Genomic DNA, 14,798 nt, shown 5'->3' on the forward strand with positions numbered 1-14,798 from the left:
TAAAAACAGATTTTAGAATAATGAGGCACAACAATTCAACAATAATTTTTTACTCAGATCCTTTTGTCTTAAATTCAATATTGCAAAAGCCTGTTTGGGACTGGCTTCTGCTGTCAGAATCATTTTTTGTACTCCTGATTAGGATGTTTTTGAACTCTGCTGGACTTTATCCTGTTTCTAATACTCCTTTTTGTGTTATGTGCACATCTGTATTCGTCTGTCCACTACTATCTTATTCCTGCTGAGGGGAATCAAAACGAGTAAAACTGCAAAAGTGAACAGGGAACAGATGTGAAACTTAAATTCCTTCTGAAAAATTGGTTTATGGAGGATTTCACCGTCAAATTCGATGATTTTGCAGCACTGCTTTTATCATGGGATTGTATCCTCATGGACTATCATGATTATTTGAAAATGGACTTTGCTGAAATAATGCTTTGATGAGCATTTATAGTACCATGAACACACGTGGCTGTTTTTGATTATTTTCAGCTTTATCAGTCATCAGTTTGTTAATGTTGGCTAGTCAACAACTATTTGTTCCTCATAGTAATGTTTATCCGTACTTGTCTCAGACTAGCGGCTAATTAGCTTTAAATTGCTTTTTCCGTAAGACAGAAATCTGTAAACAATATTTTACCAGAGACGTAATTCTAATCTATCAGGCCTTTTGTATCTTCTGTCAGCATCCCTTTATTATAAACCGTGACCTCTTGCTGGGTTTTTAAAAAAAATTAAAATCCATTATTATTATTGAATATGACAACAGTTTTGTGTAGCTCAGACTTCCGCTCTGGACTAACTTCATTAGTCATGTTATAAATGATTAGGATCTTTCACATATTGTTACTATTGTTTTTTCCATGTGTCGTTTTTTGCTGAAGCTCAGACGGAGCATGAGAATGGGGAAGAAAGGTGATTTAAGTGATTTTCAACATGGCATGGTTGTTGGTGCCAGATGGACTGGTTTAAGTGTTTCAGAAACTGTCGATCTGCTGGGATTTTCCCATACAACCATCTCTAGGATTTACAAGGAAATAAGAGAAAATCCACTGGATAAAAATACATTGTTTGATGCCAGACGTTGGAGGAGAATAGCCGGCCTGATTTGAGCTGAGAGAAAGGCAGCAGTGACTCAAACAATCCCTTAAGACCAAAGTGTGCAACTAGGAGTTGTTATTCCCAAGGATTTAACTAAACTATCTGAGGAGAATTTTGGTTCTCTACAAAGGAGAATAGTGGGTGATATTAGGCGATGGAACATGATCCCCTTTCTTTCTTTACACTCACGAGTTGAATCTATTAAAATGAACATCTTGCCAAGAATATTATATTTATTCCAAACACTACCAATATCCATTGATCCAAGTCGTTTCAATGAATGGGATAAAATAATATCGCGGTTTATATGGGGGGGGGAAGCGGCCGAGGGTTTGTTTTAAAACTTTACAATTACATAAGAAGGTGGGAGGATGGGGGTTGCCATCACTAAAAAATTATTATCGGGCTGCTCAGTTGAAAACGGTGGTTAATTGGTGTGATACAAGCTACCAAGCACACTGGAAGACTATAGAGGAGAATATGTTTTCCTCCCCAATACAAGCTGTCCTGATGGACTCGAATATTCGAAAATATATTGACAAGATTCATAACCCCTGGGTGTCGTGCACACTTAATATATGGAGAAAAGTCGTGAAAGAATTCAAACTTGAACAGGATTTGGCTTTATTCAAATGGTATGCATATGATTCTGACTTTGCCCCGAATAAATTGGACTCACGTTTTAAAAGCTGGCCTGCTAAAGGGTTATCTACATATGATAGTTTGATAAAGGATGGGAACCTTATTAGTTTTGACACGCTGAAACAGAGACACAATCTAGAAAAACAGGATTTTTTTCGATACTTGCAAATAAGACACTATATAAAGACAACAATCGGTCAGATGTCAAATACTAACGTGGAATTGGTAACTTTATTTAGACAGGCGTACAGTGGGGATGTTGACACAAGACTCTTTTTTTTTTGGTACAATTTTTTTATGAATAAGCTTCCACACTCAACTGATTATGTGAAGATGTTATGGGAAAAGGAGGGAGGGATGTGTATTTCTAGGGAAGAATGGACTCAGATGTGGGAATGGCAATGGAGGAGTACTTCCTCCAAAAGCTGGAGGGAGTTCGGATGGAAAACTCTGATAAGGTTCTTTATCACTCCATGTCAAAAGGCTCACTATGATGGGAATCCTCCCGTGTGCTGGCGAAACTGTGGATACCAAGGAGCCCATCACACCCATATTATGTGGGACTGTCCTGTGCTACGGACTTACTGGAAAGAAATTCATGGTATATTACAAGGCATTTTTAACTGTACATTCCCTCAGGATATGAAGACAATTTTTTTTGGCTGTATACCGCAGAACTGGTCCAAAAATGACATATGTCTGTTAAGAGCTTTATTGGTTGCAAGTAAGAAATGTATAACAAAGAAATGGTCCTCGCAAGACATACCGACTTTGTCATTATGGTGGGAAATTACGTTAGAGATATATAGGATGGAGGAAGTAACAGCTCATGTTAATGACAGGATGGCCTGGTTCCATCTGTGCTGGGATAAGTGGGTCCAATACGTTAATACCTATAAACCGAATTTTCTCTTTAAAGCTTGAAACCACCAATTTAGTTAATTGTTTACTCCCGACAGAGCTTTCTCCTTTTATTTTATATATATATAATTTTTTTTCCTTTTTTTTTTTCTTTCTCTTTCTTTCTATCTCTCTTTCTTTCTTCTCGTTTTGTTTCGTTTTTCTCTTGTAAACTGTGTTAATTAATGCCTGTAATCATCTTTATGAGGTAATATTGTAGAAATAAAGAATGTAAAAAAAAAAAAAAAAAAGACCAAAGTGTGCAGAAGACCATCTCTGAAATACACACTGAGCCTTGAAGCACATGGACTACAGTAGCTGAAGACCACACCAGATGGCACACCTGTCAGGCTACAGTTCACATTTGTTCATCCATAATTGGACTGGAAAAACATTGTGTGGTCTGATGACAACAGTTTACCCGTCTTCTGATGGCTGCTTCCAACAGGACAAGGCGCCATGTTATGAATCTCAGATCATCTGGACCTTGTTTCTTAAATATGACAATGAAATTTGTTGCCTGCCTTTCAGCCGACAAATCTCACACAGCACATGTGTGATGCTACATGGACCAAAATCTCTGAGGAACGAATCTATGCTGCAAAGACTTAGTTCTGAAGGCAAAACAGGGTCTAACCTGGTACTAGTAAGGTTTACCTGATAAAGTGTAGGTTATATATGTGGGAGTTTATATATGCTATACATGGCAGGAACTTCAGGAGCTGATCACATATTAACTTAATAGTAATTCGATTCTCCTTCTTCTTCTTAGTCAGGATCTAATAATCTGCAAGTTATTTGTTACTGAAGGGAAAAGAAGAATAATCGGCAATAATTAGCTCTTTGATATTTTCCATTTACCTTTATCACTTTACTTTGTTTTCAAGGTAAAACTCATTTAGTCAAAATGTTACATCATCCCTTGAATCATTTTGAGGTTTGATGTTGGAAACTTGTGAAAAATGCCTGTTATGTTTGTGCTTGTGCTGTGTGTATGTGGCCAGCAATTGATGGTCAGTATGTCCAAGCATATGAATGTGCTTGACATCATTGATATATAGACGCCCAAGCATGTTAGCATGTGTGAATGTGTGTGACCTTATTGTGATATATAGAAGGATGCAAGCAATACAAACTGCTATTTGACAGACTTGTAAAGTTCTGTGTTTCAGGTTTTGATTATCTTTCTGACTGCAGTGATCAGTTGTCCTTAGCGATCCTATTTAAATGAAGTATTTCTTTTGTATTGCACGCCATGAGTTCTGCAGCTTAATCATTGTAGCATGCCATATTTCTTACTCTTGGTCACACAGACAAGCAAAAAAAACTACACAGCCTGTGCTGGTGTAGCAGGACCCAGTGGTTCACACATCCTGCCTTCTTTTGTTTGCGTGTAGTAATTCTAATGTACAATGTTTTGCTACTAACTAAACCAATCGTGAAGCAAGTGTAACAACATGTGTTTTTGATCTAATGCCCCAGGACTATAAAAACAAAAACAACCCCCGCTACCTTACTTATCCCACTATATTTCCATACCTAGTGGTCCTTTGGGCTCTAGTGGCCCCAATAAAACCACTGCATTCCATTGGAGCCATTAAAGGATATCAAGGGCCAAGCTGTTAGGTATGGATCACATTTCTTTTTTTTTATCTGCATATACTGAGAAGCATCACACTGAACACATGTGTGAGTTAATTCACTGAATAAGAATGCTATTAATGGAAAACAGCTTGCAGTTTGTCAGTTGCATAAAATTAAAACCATGACCAAAAATGTGAGTCTTTCACAGCCACGTAAAGAATTAAACGACTGCTGAAACCAAAAGTACGCGGATTACAAAATGCTGCAGGTTATATAATAAGTAGAAAACTTGCTGAGCAACTGTACCATAAATTACACAATATAAATGTCCACATAATGTAACCTCTCTCCAGTTTGAGTCATGCAGCAAGTGAAAGCAACACCTGTTTAAAAAACAGTTTCTTTCGAGTGTCTGTTTCAGGGTTTGATCTTCAGACTAAACAAAATTTTGTGGTTGTTTTCCGATTCATGATTTGTTTATTTTTGCATTCATCTTCCCTGTTTGCTTTGTTCACCGTAACATCTGCAGTTTCCCCACTTTGTCCTTTTTTATCTTTATTCACTCAGTTCAATAGCTAATTACATCACTCACTCACTTGGACACTTGGACACTAGAAGGGGGAATTATGTTAAAATGCTCTTCATAGACTACAGCTCTGCATTTAATACCATAATTCCCTCCACACTCACCACCAAGCTGGAGCATCTGGGACTCAGCTCATCTATGTGTCAGTGGATCTCCAACTTCCTAACTGGCAGACCACAGGCAGTAAGGATGGGCGGACATGTCTCAGCCTCCACCACTCTCAGCACTGGAGCCCCCCAGGGGTGTGTTCTGAGCCCCCTGCTGTACTCTTTGTACACATATGACTGTGTGGCCACTACCAGCTCCACCACCATCATCAAGTTTGCTGATGACACCGTCGTGGTGGGCCTGATCTCTGATAACAACGAGACGGCCTACCTGAAGGAGATTAGGAATCTGGAGAACTGGTGCCAGAGGAACAACCTCCTTCTAAACATCAGTAAGCCAAAGGAGCTGATAGTGGACTTCAGCACTAAGCAGGAGAGGAACTACCAGACCCCCGTCATCAACGAGTGCCCAGTGGAGAGAGTGGACAGCTTCAAATACCTCGGAGTTCACATCACGCAGGACCTGTCATGGTCCTGTCACATCAACACCGTGGTGAAAAAGGCCCGACAGCGTCTCTACCACCTCAGACGCTTGAGAGACTTCCAACTGCCCTCCAAGGTGCTCAGGAACTTTTACTCGTGCACCATAGAGAGCATCCTGGCGGGAAACATCTTAACCTGGTTCGGGAACAGCACCATGCAGGACAGACGAGCTCTACAGAGGGTTGTGCGGTCAGCTGAGCGCACCATCCGCTCCGAGCTCCCTGACCTGCACTCAATCTACAGCAGGCGGTGCTGGACCAAGGCCAGGAAGATCGTGAAGGACCTCAGCCATCCCAACAACAGACTGTTCTCTCTGTTGAGGTCAGGAAAGCGATTCCGCTCCCTGAAGACCAACACAGAGAGACTGAGGAGGAGCTTCTTCCCGCAGGCGATACGGTCTCTCAATCACACCACCACACAGTACTGACCCACACATATGGTTCTTACACACACACTGGACTTTCTGGACATTGTTTTTGCACAACACTGGTCACTATATTCTTCATTTCCAGTTAATACTTGTACAGCTGCTGTTATTGTGTATATATTTATTTATATTTAGATTTCTTCATACATTCTTATATAGTTCTATATTGTGTATTGTGTATTTTGTTGTACAGTTATTTTATTTTCAACTTTAATTTATATATTTTATCTTATTCTTCCCAGTTAAATTTACCCTTCATTCTAATTTGTGTTGTACAGTTATTTCATTTTTAACCTTAATTTATATTTTATTCCTTCCTAGTTAAATTTACCCTTTTTAATTTTTCATATTTATTTCCTATCTTATTCATAGCCTTTTCCTTTTTTTGTTTTCTTTAGGTCACGAGTAGTTGTCCAAGCATTTCACTACATATCGTACTGTGTATGACTGTGTACGTGACAAATAAAATTTGAATTTGAATTTGAATTTAATTACTGTTTGCTGTGTACTGCCTTACTGTACCTGTCCTGCCTCCACAATAAGTTTACATTTAAGATAACACTTAACTAGCCACTAAAGATAACGACACAAACACTTTCCTGAATATATAATGATGCCCTATAACAATCTGTATCGATAAACCCATCACAAATACTGGGAAGGTTCAGAAGTTAAGTCTGTAAAGAGACATAGATGTATCATTGATGAGTTTGCAAGATTAGAGCTCTACAGCTGAATCAAAACAGTCTGAGACACTACAAAATAAAGCTGTAATGTAGGTTCTGGATACCTTACAAAACTCTGAAAGAACAATACTAAAAATATTGTCTGTGTTTGAGGGGCTTGTAAATTATATCACGCATCCACAGTTAAAGGCCTTATTGTGTCTCCAAGGATGCCAAAAGGACATAAAAATTGAACATGTGGCTTATTGATCCTCCAGACCCTGTAGTTCTTCCAATATCTCTTTGTCCTCACTGATGGCCAAGTTTTCTCTCACAAGAACAGGAATATCCAGAAACATCCAGGAATCCTGACATTTAAAAGGCACCGAGGTCCAAAGGAGGAAGAGATGAGCCAACCTGTTATCCTGCATGACCTTATACTTTACTAAACAGAATTTCAGTTAATGGGATTAGTCACAGGATCATATTATTCACTTTCAGGCAGCGGTAAAAGCATGGTCCTATCTTTCCATCTGCCTTGGAGAACGACAGAAAATCCAGTTTGTTGACTTAGTAAAAGTTTGGAAACTACTAAGATGATTGAAACGGGGGATTTTATGTGACACTGCACCTGTTTAACCCTGTTTAAACCCTGTTTTATCCAACCGAATGGGGTCCATGCAGAGATATCTCACAGGTATTTTTTTTAATCATTTCAATTTTGTATGATTTTGTCAATCAGTTTGTTCCTAATGATATTACATCATTGTGATAGCATGTGTTGATATCATCGCATTTCAACCATTTCAGATGCCATTGTTACCTTCATCATCTGAATGGTAACATCCAGACAGGAAATATTATTATTATTTTTAATATTGTTGTATTATTAAAATAATAAGAGTATTATTACTTTTATTTTGCTAGTCTGATTGCTTCTTACAGTTAATTATTCATGTGGTCTCCTAGGAGCCCATTCAGTAGTGTTAAATATGTTGACAAAGAGGTGACAGTGCCTTTAGCAGCAGATGTGTTTGCACATTGCACAGACACTCCCTGTGGCTGTTTGCACATTGAAAGTGCTTTTTTTTCACTCTATCCCAAACGTTATACGGTGAGAAGTGAGCTACACTCTGGACACGCTTTACCTCCTGCAGAAGTTTTAAAAGTTTTTCCTCATAAAACACTTTTGGGGAATAGCTGATTTTGACTCAAGCAAAGCAAAATGTTACTCAGTGAATGTGTTGAAGCCTGGCAGTAGTTGATTTAGGACAGAGCACCCTCTGCTGGAGAGTAAAAGTCAATAATCAAGCAGGGTTTATACCTTAAGTATTAATGCACTGCAGCTATTTGTAATTTTCCTGTAAAAGTTCATTTAAGAAGTATTGCTTGAGTAGTCATGACCATCATTTATGTAGTGCGATACATGGAATAAAATATTTTTATAAATAGGCTTTTGTCCAATGTTGTACAAAGATAGCTGATAGCAGATGGTGCTTTGTATTTTATGTGACAGCTACCAGGAAATTAGTTGTTTGTTTTTTTTAGACATTTCTTTTCTTTCCTACTTTTTTTCTCTGATGACTACAATCTATACTGGATGTTTTCACACTAACAGTATATTTTAAGCAACATCATCTGTCTTTTTTCTGGAGTTGCGATTTAAATGATTTATATGATTTATATGATTCCTCAACCTTCCCTCTAGCTCCATTGGGTCTACATTTGTGCCTTTGAATGTGACTTTCCTACAGGTACTGGATGTATTGTCATTCATTTTAGTGTATTTATGCCTTGCTTGAGATGAATTATAATCAATTTTGCGATCTTTGACTTGTCACTTGGTGGAATCAACAACTCGAGTTTTGTTATATTTTAGCTTAATCACCAAATGCTTGTGGATAAGGTTCTTCCATCGTCCTCAGCAAAGTACTTTGTGCTTAGTCCTGCTCATATTCTAACATACACAGATAAGATGGAGAAAATGGAAGACAGAAATGTGTTACGCATTCAAATATTATCATTATCAGTGTGTGCATGTTAGTGTGCTGACATTAGCAGGGCTTAGATAGTGCTTAAGTACAGCCTCATAAAGCTGCTGATGTAGATGTAGACTCCAGTTTTAATATGTCAGACATGATGTAAACTCCAAACCTTTTATGTTCCGCCATGTTTGGGCTGTAGTTCAAATAACTTGTCAAAACTGGTTAAAACAGGCAATGGCTGAGTTATTCTGTTTTCCAGAGTGTTACGTGGGCCTAGGTTGAGTTTTGTTTGTTGTGTTGGCCTTAGCTCACCCCAAATTATACACTCCCACTACCGTGAGTGCCATTGTTGTGAATAAACTATTGTTAAAAGTCCGATGCTGTGGCTGTGTCTGTTTGGGCGTGGGAAGTCACGGGACGCCCCGCTCTTGTTACGGTCATTTCGAGCCGGGTTGTAATACAGAGCTTTTTATCTATGTTTTGAGTTGTTTAGTCAATGTGTAGCTGAATGCAACCCCCCTTGGATATCCTTGTGTCTGGTGATAACAGGAGAAATTCACGTGGAATTGAGGTTAGAGGCCAACATTCCTGAAGATAGAAGTGTTACATAGGTAAGCACTGATAAAGAGCTTATCCACTGGTCTCTCCTACACCCAGTCCAATGATCATGAGGCGCAGTGTGGAAATAATAAACTGCAGCGTTGGTCGATATAGACATAGGGAGGATCTGGTGAAAAGTGATGAAAACTAAAGTTCAACATTTTAGGTAAACAGCTCATTTACAGTCACTGTACAGTCCCCAAAGACCATGTGTAACCTCAGAGAAAACTAAAAGAAAGACCCCACCTTACGCATTGTTGTTACGACCCGGCTCTGCTAGGCGACAGGGGATGTAACATAAATGAGCCCAGAGACAGGAGGGTTACATAAAAAGAAAAACATAAGGTTTATTAACACAACTGAAAACAGTTAGTGAAACAACTCACTAGGCAATAGGGTGATTTAAACGAACATAACAACTCATATATTCAAATAACACTAATAACAACAGTAGAACACTAATCACCTAAACATCTGTAAAGTCTGTAATAAAAAGGGGCGAGCCATCTGGCTTAGACTCCACTATACAAGGTTAGCTCCAGGGGCTTTGACTGGGCTTCGCTAAGCCATGTTGCAGCAAATAGTCAGCCTCCTGTCTCTTGAGCAAGCGTTTATGAGCTCGATAAGGATGCTGCTTAATAGGTTTAGCTTCCTGGACATCAATATCATGCTCTAGCACTGTAGTGCGAGTTGGCACATCCCCGAATAAACAGGTGTATTCATTAATCAAGACAGTTATGTCTTCTTGCTGCTCTGAAGACAGATGCTCAAGCAAACTCGGCAATGCTGAAAGCATTTCTGAGTTAGACAGACGGGGTCTAGAACAGGTGGGATAACTTAGTTTTAAACCATCAACCTCGTCCACCCCTCCTTCCTCTAGGTGACTTGAGGCTACAACAGGTGCACAGATGCCATCAGGCTCTGGTGTCGACCGAGGATGGTATAATTTCAACATGTTTATGTGGCAGACACGTGTTTTGCGTCTGCGGTCGGGAGTGCAAATTACATAATCAGTCTCCCTCTCTCTTTTCACAGACTTTAAAGGGGCCACTATACCTAGCAGACAAGGCTGAGCCCGGAACAGGCAAGAGTACAAGAACCTGGTCACCCACTTGAAAGCTTCTTTTAACAGAAGCCTTATCATAATGGCGTTTCATTTTCCTCTGTGAAACAGCAAGGTGCTGTTTAGCCAGAGCGTTGGCTTGGTTCAAACGCTCACGGAAGTGTTTTACATACCTGCTTGCATTTACGTTGGACGCCCCGTGTGGGCTCAAAAATGCCTCTTTCAGAGCTTTGAGGGGTCCGCGTGGCCTATGGCCAAATACCAGCTCAGAAGGACTAAAACCAAGTGACTCCTGAACAGCGTCACAGGCAGCAAATAACACAAATGGAACTCCCTCATCCCAGCTCTTTTCAGACTTATTTGCGTAGCATCACCTTTAAGGTCTGATGCCACCGCTCTAATGCACGTTGCGATTCAGGATGATAAGCAGAGAACACGATATGTTTGACACCTAGAGTGCTAGCCACTTGTTTGAATAACTTAGATTGAAAGTTTGAGCCCTGGTCAGTCTGTATGACCTTTGGCAGGCCAAACACGGAAAAGAATGTTGTCAACGCCTTAACAACTGATTTTGCTGTAACCTTATGTAATGGGACAGCCTCGGGGAAACGGGTAGCTGCACACATGATCGTATTGCTTTCCTGATTTTGTTCTAGGTAGTGGACCCACACAGTCTACTATGACATGGTCAAATGGCTGATCCACTACAGGAATGGGACAAAACGGAGCTGGGGGTATGACCTGATTAGGTTTACCTGCAATCTGACATACATGGCAACTGCGGCAAAATTTAGAAACATCACACTTCATACCAGGCCAAAAGAAGTGCTTTAATAGTAGCTGGTATGTTTTTGTGATGCCCAAGTGTCCTGACCACTGGCTTTCATGGGCAAGAGCCAGGATTTTCTGCCGGTACACAGAGGGCACGACAATCTGCTCGACTTTACTCCGTTCTGCACCTTCTGCACCTGGTGGAGACCACTGATACATTAGAACATCATGTTCTACAAAATAGGCTTGTTGCTCTTTATTGACTTGCTCATCACTTACCGTACATTTGAAACAGCTCTGCAGTGTTTCATCAGCTAATTGAGCTGCTGACAGCTGGTCTCTAGTCAAGGGTAGCGAAGAGACCTTTGGAAATGGATCAGGCTCCTCAGGTTTCACTGAGTCTGGGGCTGACAGAACATTGTTTCTTTTAGTTGGTACATCATTCTCCTCGCAAAATGAGGACATCAACACCGAATCAGAGAGGGCAACATCAGTATCTTTACGAGCTTGTGCTCGAGTAATCGCACAGGCTGGATACAGCCCAGGGTGCACGGAAACATCAGAAGTCTTCTGATTTAGGGGGTTGTCTAAAACCTCCCGACAAGGGAGCACTAACCCTCCTGCAATATCATTGCCCAACAACATGGCCACACCCTCTATTGGCAAGGCCGGGCAAACAGCAACGGGGAAAAAATCCTGTAACAAGTTTTGATTTGATAAAAACTCTGTGAACTGGTCTGGGAGCGTAACCCATCTCTATCCCCCGTAGAACAGAATTAAAACCACATTCACTTTCAGCATAAAATGGTAAAACACTCGAGAGGATGACAGTCTGAGAAGCTCCAGTGTCCCTTAAAATACGCACAGGTTTTAAATCAGAGGGATTGTCGGTTAGCGATACTGAGCCATCAAAAATGAATGGTTCGAAACAGGGGTCCGGCACCTTACCACCACAACCATGGACCTCATTACAGGCCTCAGCTTTCACAAAACCCACCCCTTTGGGTTGCTGAGCATTTGATGGTTGATGATGCTCCTGCAGCAGCCAATGGTGTGAGTGGTCTGGCACACTGATCTGCATGAAGTTGGGCGGGCATAGGTCCCTGACCAGCCAATCACCCGTGAGTCCTGGAACGCTTTGATTTCCATAGAGGAAGGCGGGGCCACCTGAGGCCAGGGGCCGTAACAATTGTATTAAATTAAATGTCATTGTTCATGTTTACTGTAATGACAGAAAATTGCTTAGGGAAGTTTTTAGTTGTAACTGTTTTAGTAACTTTTTTCTTTTTGGCAGCAATAGAGGTCTGCTCGTCAGGAGGATAATTCTGTTCCCGATTTTGATCCTTTCTCTGGATTTGTTTAAAATAAGAAATATTTCAAATATTGCCATGCAAGGATTTAGTAAGAAAGTGTTTGTGTAGATGCTGCTTCCCCAAAAAACAAAACAAAAGAAAACCATAGTGGAACTGTGTATTATGGTGCAAACAAAATGAGCTTTGGAAAAAAACAATGAGTTTGTTTTGGAATGCACTGTTTATTATTTCTAATGTGAAACAGGGGCAAACGTTTAACTCCTCACAACCTTTGACAGAGCATACGTTCCATGTAAATATTATCGTTTTATTCACTTCACTCAAGTCAGATGCTGATTATCTTATTCACTCTGTGGCAAAATACTTCTTCCATTCCTCTAGATAGATTATGCAAGCATGGCTTTTGTAGGTCAGTCTTTACTGACAAGTTACAGCTCTTTCAGCCCTTCACATATGAAGCCAGCAATCCATAAATGATAACTATGTGACTAGGGTGGATCAACAACACAAAGCAACCTCCCAAGGTTGTGCCTCTGCTTTTGGCCTAAAGCTTGAAATCAGAGACAGTTATTTGACCCTGTTGAGCCTGTTGGCTAAGAATAGATGCATTTTAGATGTGTTTAGACGAATACACATAATGAAAAAACACAATTTTATTGTACGTTACTCCAGACACTAACAAATATTTAAGATATTGCCCAGACATGTAGTGCCTAGTACCACTGCTCTACTTGTACAAGCAGATACTATTTATTTTGTTTTATGATCAGTCAAATGTTCAGTTTCCTAGCTAAAATAAATGTTTAGCAAAGCCACATTTTGAAGAAAGAAAAATCTTGGTTTAAAATTGGCCATCGTTTCTTTCAAGATTGCCTCCAACTTCTGTTCTGTCCAACTTCAATTCAGTCTTCCATGGAAAAACATTCATGACACGTATGAACCTGAATAAGACACATTTGGTGAAATGAACAATAAAAATCAAAGTTTATTGGGTACAGTTTAACTACATATGACAGCTGTGTGTGTGTGTGTGTGTGTGTGTGTGTGTGTGTGTGTGTGTGTGTGTGTGTGTGTGTGTGTGTGTGTGTGTGTGTGGAAGCTCGAATTAAGAGTTAGCAGAGCCCAAGTTTAATATCTGTGTTTAATATTTGTGTTCAGGTATGTTTATATATGATGATTTCATTTAATGAGATTGGAAAAATCTTGTGGATTTGGGTTTTGTTTGAGGTTAGTTGCTTAAAGTTGGCCATGCAACCTGACCTATTTTTTGATTATTATATCAAATAAATGTTCCTTCCACTCATCTCACTCTGGACTCTGGAATGAAGTGCCTTCAGATGCCTCTTGTCATGCAGGGCAGCTGCTTTGCCTCAGCAGGGGCTCTGCAATTTAAAAAGTTACAAAGTTTGCCACTCATACTTATAAGCAGGGGAGGTCTGGATTGAGTTCCTTAATTATAACTATTTGAAGTGCCTCTGTAGATTTGGTAATCCCAAGAATGTGCCCATCTGTGTGTGTACACACATTCATATGTATTTATGTGAGTTTACACTGATTACACCAGCAAGCACATGAACACATATTCCTACACTTCAGTACATATCTGCTTAAGCTACCCATACACGCAGCAGGGTGTTGGAGAGTCACGTGGCATAGCACTGCACAGCATGACTATACGTAGATGAAGACAACATACCCACCCCCACATCATCTGACACCCATCCTCCCCATTAACAAGATGCAAAGAGTGGAGAGAGCTCCATGAAAGATTTACAAGTGATCTGAGGTGGTCTCCATCAGAAGCAGAGATGAGGCCAGTTGTTGGAGGCGAACGAGAGGGAGGGAATTCCAGGGAGAATCCCTGAGTGTCTGAAGTGTGATTTTGTATTCAGAGAAGAGATTTAGTATTCCACTGCTCAGCAGTGAGCAGTCTCATGGATGCTTTCACCCACTGTCACGCCCTGCATCGTGCAGATTCTATCTCAATTGAGTTTGACGGCTGATGGAAGGAGACATACCTGCACCTTAACACCAGCCAACTTTAAATTCCAGTTCAACTAAAAGAAATTAAAAAGATCATAACAGAGAGGTCAACTCTAAGTCATGGGGAGGTATATAGTTCATAATTTCTCAGATGAACCCTATAGAGAAATCAAACTATTTCAGACCAAGGCTTTAGGATATGGATTTATTATATGGATCATTTCATTTAAAAACATAAACAGCTAGAGTTTGCAACTTTGACAGCAAAGGGGCTCCTCATTATTTACTGACCTCAGCTTCCCCGTGTCTCTTATTTGACCAAATGCAATGAAGTAATGTAATGAAGGCTGGCCCTCATCTTTTTTTTCTCATCTTGATCCAGGATGATCCAGCTGGCATCAGCCTTCTTTTGTGTTCAGAAAACTTGACAGTGCACATGCTAGGGTAGCCTTCACTACTGGCATTGCTCCAGTGTTGGTTTGAACGGTTTTGTTTTAATAAATTCCATCTGTCTCGAGTACATCTCCTGTGACGCCCCACTTCTGTTGAACCAGTTTGTCACTTTTTCTACACAAAGATATACCCATG

This window comes from Rhamphochromis longiceps, linkage group LG14 (genome assembly GCF_057381845.1).
Source record: "Rhamphochromis longiceps isolate RC_006_pf linkage group LG14, R_longiceps_female_GT1.1, whole genome shotgun sequence".
Taxonomy (NCBI): Eukaryota; Metazoa; Chordata; class Actinopteri; order Cichliformes; family Cichlidae; genus Rhamphochromis; species Rhamphochromis longiceps.